A 7,845-nucleotide genomic window follows, 5' to 3' on the forward strand; every position below is an offset into this window, starting at 1 on the left:
TGTTCTACATCAGTCTCTTTTGCTGTCTCGTACACAGGGTTATTGTTACCATCTTTCTAAATTCCATATATATGCGTTAATATACTGTATTGGTGTTTTTCCTTCTGGCTTACTTCACTCTGTATAATAGGCTCCAGTTTCATCCACCTCATTAGAACTGATTCAAATGCTTTCTTTTTAATGGCTGAGTAATACTCCATTGTGTATATGTACCACAGCTTTCTTATCCATTCATCTGCTGATGGACATCTAGGTTGCTTCCATGTCCCGGCTATTATAAACAGTGCTGCGATGAACATTGGGGTACACGTGTCTCTTTCCCTTCTGGTTTCCTCAGTGTGTATGCCCAGCAGTGGGATTGCTGGATCATAAGGCAGTTCTATTTCCAGTTTTTAAGGAATCTCCACACCGTTCTCCATAGTGGCTGTACTAGTTTGCATTCCCACCAACAGTGTAAGAGGGTTCCCTTTTCTCCACACCCTCTCCAGCATTTTTTAAATAAGTTTTTTGACACTTTTTAAAATGTAATGGTCAGTAAAGTGAATTTCATAGTTATGAGCCCAACTTTACTTTCTGTTCAGAATTTATATGTGTACATATAATGTATACATATGCACACATATTGATATATATATATACACATGTATTCTTGTGAATATATATATGTATGTTTATAAATATATATATATACATTCAATGTATATACACACTACATACACTCACATGCATATGTATATATAAAAGTTTTAAAATGTACCTTCTGTCATTTAAAAGATTTTATCCTGGGCCCTACTATAATTTGTAAGTTTATAAAGTAGATTTCTTTTTCTTATAAAGATACTTGTCTAAAGACCTCATTCAAAACTCTCAAAATGAAGAGGGAAACTGTCTTCTTTTTTTTTTTTTTCTAAATGAAAATGTGCTTATGTTTTCCAGTTACCAATTCTGTAAGATAATGGCATGATTGCTAGCTATGAACCAGTAGCTTCCTTGAGTGATGATTGTCTCTGACAATTCCTTTGATATTCCCTGAAATAATATGGTATACTGTAATTTTATGTGTGTAAGTTTTGTCTTTCAAGCAGATTCTAAGTTTCTTGATAATGTATCCTCTCATCACCCCCCACCAGAGACTTTTATGGAACTAGCTCACTGTCTCCATTGGGTAATGTTTGAGCATAAGGACAAAAGTTCAGAAAAGTTTGTAAAGTAGCTGGTATAATACTGTGTCTCAGAGAAAGCAAGAACAGGAAATACAGACAGTTCTCATGACAAAAGCAGCTTAAACTGTAGAGTCAGTGTAAATGATATAGAATGAGACATTTTCTAATGTTTTGAGATTGCAACTAAATTTAATTGTAAATTAAGCTTAAAACAGACTACAGCTTTTCAGTACAGCACTGAGTGGTTCATCGGATCATGTCTGGTGGCTCTGCGGATTATAACAGAGAACATGGCGGCCCTGAGGGAATGGACCCCGATGGTGTCATCAAGAGCAACTGGAATGAGATTGTTGATAACTTTGATGATATAAACTTAAAGGAGTCTCTTCTTCGGGGCATCTATGCTTATGGTTTTGAGAAGCCATCAGCTATTCAGCAGAGAGCTATTATTCCATGTATTAAAGGGTATGATGCGATTGCTCAAGCTGAGTTAGGTACTGGCAAGACAGCCACATTTGCTATTTCCATCCTGCAACAGTTGGAGATTGAGTTCAAGGAGACCCAAGCACTAGTACTGGCCCCCACCAGAGAACTGGCTCAACAGATCCAAAAGGTAATTCTGGCACTTGGAGATTATATGGGAGCAACTTGTCATGCCTGCATTGGTAGAACAAATGTTCGAAATGAAATGCAAAAACTGCAGGCTGAAGAACCACATATTGTTGTTGGAACACCAGGGAGAGTGTTTGATATGTTAAACAGAAGATATCTCTCTCCAAAATGGATCAAAATGTTCGTTTTGGATGAAGCAGATGAAATGCTGAGCCGAGGGTTTAAGGATCAAATCTATGAGATTTTCCAAAAATTAAATACTAGTATTCAGGTGGTGTTGCTTTCTGCCATAATGCCAATGGATGTGTTGGAAGTGACCAAAAAATTCATGAGAGATCCAATTCGAATTTTGGTGAAAAAGGAAGAATTGACCCTTGAAGGAATCAAACAGTTTTATATTAATGTTGAAAGAGAGGAATGGAAGTTGGATACACTTTGTGACTTGTATGAGACACTGACAATTACACAGGCTGTTATTTTTCTCAATACAAGGCGCAAGGTGGACTGGCTCACAGAGAAAATGCATGCCAGGGACTTCACAGTTTCTGCCCTGCATGATGACATGGACCAGAAAGAAAGAGATGTTATCATGAGGGAATTTTGATCAGGGTCAAGCTGTGTTCTGATCACTACTGACTTGTTGGCTCGTGGAATTGATGTGCAACAAGGGTCATTGGTTATAAACTATGATCTACCTACCAATAGTGAAAATTATATTCACACAATTGGCAGAGGGGGTCGATTTGGAAGGAAAGGTGTGGCTATAAACTTTGTTACTGAAGAAGACAAGAGGATTCTTCTTGACATTGAGACTTTCTATAATACTACAGTGGAGGAAATGCCAATGAATGTGGCCGACCTTATTTAAATCCTGGGATGAGACAGTTTTGAATGCAGTGCTCGCTGTTGCTGAATAGGCAATCACAACATGCATTGTGCTTCTTTCGTTGGGAATACTTGAATTCTGTCTCAATGCTCATAATGGATCAGAAATACAGATTTTGATAGCAAAGTGACATTAGTCATGAGCTCTTGTGAGGAAAGTCATTGGCTTTATCCTCTTTAGAGTTAGACTGTTGGGGTGGGTATAAAAGATAGGGTCTGTAAAATCTTTCTTTCTTGGAAATTCATTTCCTAGTTCTGTAGAAATGGTTGTATTAGATGTTCTCTATCATTTAATAATATACTCGTGGACTAAAAGATATAAGTGCTGTATAAAATCAGCCAATTATGTTAAACTAGCATATCTGCCTTTATTGTGTTTGTCATTAGCCTGAATAGAAAGGCCTTTAAAATTGATTTTTTTTTTTTTAGCATTTGAATGCATTTTGTTTGGTATTATATTTATTCAATAAAGTATTTAATTAGTGCTAAGTGTGAACTGGACCCTGTTGCTAAGCCCCAGCAAGCAATCATCCTAGGTAGGGTTAAACCCCCAGTAAAATTGCCATATTGCACATGTCTTAATGAAGTTTGAATGTTAAATAAATTGTATATTCACTTAAAAAAAATAAAACAGACTACAGTGGTTTATATTCTAAAGAGAATTACATGACCGACCCATAATGGTGGCCACATGTCTTTCCCAAAAGCTTATCAATGATTATTCCACCACTCTCACCCTGGAGGGTAAAGAGAGACTTGAGGGGAGATAGAAGAGTCCTATTGTATTGGTAACACATGTAGGCATTTGTTGTTTAGTCACTAAGTCCTGTCTGACACTTTGCAACCCCATGCAGTGGCTCATGCATCACGCCAGGCTTTCCTATACTTCACTATCTCCTGGCATTTGCTCAAATTCATGTTTTGAGGCAGTGATGCCATCCAACCATCTCATCCTTTTTTGCCCACTTCTCCTCCTGCCCTCAATCTTTTTCAGCAAGGGTCTTTTCCAGTGAGTTGGCTCTTCGCATTAGGTGGCCAAAGTATTGGAGTTTCAACTTCAACAGCAGTCCTTCCAATGAATATTCAGGGTTGATTTCCTTTAGGATTGACTGGTTTGATCTCCTTGCTATCCAAGGGACTCTCAAGAGTCTTCTCCATCACTACAATTTGAATGCATCAATTCTTTGGCTCAGCCTTCTTTCTGGTCCAACTCTCACATCCATACATGACTACTGGAAAAACCATAGCTTTAACTGTATGGACCTTTGTCAGCAAAATGGTGTCTCTGCTTTTTAATACACTGTCTAGGTTAGTCATAGCTTTCCTTCCAAGGAGAAAACATCTTTTGATTTCATGACTGATCATTGTCCATGGTGATTTTGCAGCCCAAGAAAATAAAATCTGTCACTGTTTCCACTTTTCCCTCTTCTGTTTGACATGAAGTGATGGGACAGGATGCCATAATTTAGTTTTTAAATGTTGGTTTCTAAACCAGAGTGGGCCTATGTGGGCAGAGTGCCACTGAAAATGCTAAGAGGCTCCTAAGTATCCCTCTTGGATCTCCCTCTTCTTCTCAAATACAGAATAGAAAAAGTAAGAGCTATTTACTGATAAATAGCCAAGTATGAGAGATGGTTGAAGAGAATCTCTAGAAGAGATTGAGAATACATCCAAGGAATAGAATTGGGCATCTCATTCCATGAAGTGTTGTTGGTCAAATTGCAGAACAACTGGAAGACCAGTTGTCATCATGAGAAAAGAGAATAATGAGGAAACTCTTGAAGACCTTAACTTGTATCCTTTAAATTTGGTGTGTCGTGTATTTATTGTCCACAGCTTTTGGCAGGCTGGGGATCATCTGGAGAATCCCATGCTATTACGACTTGGGGAAAGCATGATGAAGCAGATTTGGAAGAAGAGTCAGGCTCTATTCCATCCTTGTTGTCTTTTATCCTCAGTTCATAAGAAAGAAAATCTCAGCAGTTACTGGATGTTTCAGTGAAGGAGAAAGAGAATTAATGAAGTGGCAGAAGACAGAGAGCTGACCAGACAGCTTCCAAGCAAAACAGTGAGATGTCCAACATTTTAAGAAAGGACCAGTCACAGGACTTCAAGCAGGATCACATAGGGACAAAGCTGCCTCTGCCCTAGAGGATGATCCACACAGTACAGGGGTCTAGGATCAAGGTGATGCTCATTCTTAAAAATCACATTTATCTCCTCTGGAACATCTGAAATTACCAGGGTCCAGCCCCGGTTGGATCCAGAGATTCCCTTGGGAGGACAGTGTTGGCAACTGAGAGAAATAGAGAAAGAGATAAAGAAAGAATTTTGCAGTTAAGAAAATAGAGGAGAGAAAAGAGGCTGATATTCCTTGGTTTACGCAGAAAGCCAATAAAGCCCCAGCACAGGACTTGCTCTGTTCATGTAGGCCACAGACGCCTTCTCGAATAGCTGAAGGTGCCCCACCTTAGGCACCTTCTCGAGTGGGTCTTAGAAGCCCAGGCAGGAAAGTGAACACAGAGGGCCCCTGCGCTCCAGGGAATCAGCCTGAAAAGGAAAAGGAAAGAAAAAGAAAGACATGGGGAGACCAAGCTTCGGTGAGCACGGACCACACTTTATTTTCCCAAGTAGTTTTTATACCTTAAATTGTGCATAGAGGATAATGGGGGGGGGGGGGTTGGGTAGAGTCATGCAAGGTCAGCAGTCCTTGATCCTTATCGAAGCCAGGCTTTCTTTCTGCAAACTTATCATATGCAAAAGCTTTAGGTGATTTACATCATCTTCTGGCCAGGAGGCCTGTTAACATTTTATAACCCTTTCTTCAGAAAACTTATTTTTCTCTAAAGGTGATTATTCTAAGGTCAGGCACCACCCTCTGAAAGCATTAAAGTTGCTTTCCTATAGGGCAAAAGTGTGGTGGGCTATAACAAGAAAAGAATTAACTCAAGGGTCCAAGGTTACAAACATTAAAGCTACTACTTACATTTCTATATACCAACTATAGTAATCAATACACTCCCAGGGACACAGTAGGTAAGGGATATGGTAACTTGGCAGCAAGCATTAGCTCAACAAAGAAATCCTCTACTAGTTCTATTCTAATAATTTTAACTCTCTGGGAAGCTCTGCATTGTTAGAATATCTTAAGCTTCCCATGCCTCTCGTGGTTGGGAGGCTGTGAACAATCATATGCGTAGCTGCAGGAATCTGAACAAACCTGTCAGGCAAGCTAGAAAGTCATCAGACGGGTTTGAATTGAAACACTCCTATTATGCCCAGGAGACTTATTAACTAGAGCTCTGAATTGATTTTCTTCAGAGAAAGGTGGTCGGGGATAGCCCCCCGTTAATGTCAGAGAAGTTGGTAAAAGTCATAAAATAGTAAAACAGACAGATTCTGGTTTTGGGGTATATGCTCAGGCAGGTCCAGGGGGCCTCTTGAGCCCTGACTTGTCTTGCCCATCAGGGCTCTCCCGCATGACCTTGTCATGGGTGGGAGCTCCCGTGCTGGCTCCCAGCATGGAATCAGATAGAATCAGACTAAACTAAAAGGTTCAGGGATATTTATCACCAAAGATAACCTTGCTGAACTTAAATATGGGCACCTTTTCTCATGTTTTTCCACCCACAAGCTGTTGAAAGAGCAAGTAACTGGGAGGAGTGAGTGGGAGTGGGGCAGTGTGGGGAGTAAATTATTTGAATCAGATGTGTGACTGGAATATTACACTATACTGAATTAAATTTTAGTGATGGACTGTGACCAAGGCATCTTTCTAAGGCAAGGGAAAGGGATCTAATAGGGCACATTTTTAAAGGAATAATTACAAAATAAAACCAACCAATGTTAATAAAATCTAATATTTTTAAAGTCAACCTCTCCTTCTCGCATGGGTTGTTTATCTTTTGCCTCTTTCGATCAGAGGTATGATGCAGACTCATTTTCTTTTCTTCTTTACCTTTATCTTCTTGCTACATGAGTTTGTTGTCCCTGAATATAATTTGACATGGCCTGAAGGTTATATGATCCTAGTGCAAGTCACCATCTGACTGTGTCTTCTAATATGCGTTTTCAAGAGAAGATATTTAATTTGCTTAACTCATCTAGTAAACTGATTCTCATTATGTATGTTATTGGCCGGGTTAGTTTTGGATATGATGTGAACATATGGCCCAAAAAAAGAAAAAAGATAGATTGTAAATTTTCTCAGGAAGGGACATAGCAAGTAAATAGTCATTATTAGAATGAATGTTCACTTAATGTTTTGTGGATTGTGATACTTTTTGGATGAGTCAGTGTCTTGAACATGTATTTGTAACTTTCTCAAATCACAGAGTATTATGTCAAAGTGAATCATAATAAACCTATGTATGTACCTACTGGGGCTCCCTGGATAGCTCTTGTGGTAAAGAATCTACTTGCCAATGAAGGAGACACAAAAAATGTGAGTTTGATCCCAGGGTAGGGAAGATCCCCTGGAGAAGGAAATGGCAACCCACTCCAGTATTCTTTCCTGGAAAAGTCCATGGACAGAGGAGCCTAGAGGGCTACAGTCCATGGAGCCACAAAGAATCAGATACAACTGAGTGACTGAGCACACACATACACCTACTTATTGCTCATGAACAAAGAGGAAGTTTTGTTAAGTAGGTCAGATATGACATCTATTTTTGATCAGGAAGAAGAAATGAAACAAGCAAGATAATCTTCCTTCAAATTATTTGCTCACGGTTAAGCAAAGAGCTTCAAGAAAATGAAAAGTGCAATTGCATTAGTAATGTACTTGTTCCTCAAAGTGGACCATATACTAATAGCTGACTGTATTCAGCTATTCAGATAGCTGAATATCTCTGTTCATCAGGTCAGATGGGCTTGGACCTCCTGTGGCAGTGCTCTGAATGATATCTCACCCACAGCATGTCCTTGAGAGCAGCAGAAGGCTTTGCATTTGATATGCAACTGAGGAGACACACATATGTGCTGGACACTGTATCTTCTTGTTACTTGGCAACAGTTTCTTTTTCCTCTTAGCAACAGTACAGAGAAGAGCTTTTTGAAAACTTAAAAAAAAAAAAAAATGAGAGAACAGAAAAAGTCAAAGCCTTTCACATTTCCTCTGTCTGGAGGGCATATTAGAAAGAACTGAATTCAGCCATGGATAAAATGAACTATATTTGTTATCTAG

At 39.2% G+C, this 7,845-nt stretch overlaps 1 pseudogene; it reads left to right on the forward strand.

The window, feature by feature from the left end:
- The first annotated feature begins 1,391 nt into the window (after positions 1-1,391).
- LOC102272246 (eukaryotic initiation factor 4A-II pseudogene) lies at positions 1,392-2,643 on the forward strand (annotated as a pseudogene).
- Positions 2,644-7,845: the final 5,202 nt, after the last annotated feature.

This window comes from Bos mutus, chromosome 1 (genome assembly GCF_027580195.1).
Source record: "Bos mutus isolate GX-2022 chromosome 1, NWIPB_WYAK_1.1, whole genome shotgun sequence".
Classification (NCBI taxonomy): Eukaryota; Metazoa; Chordata; class Mammalia; order Artiodactyla; family Bovidae; genus Bos; species Bos mutus.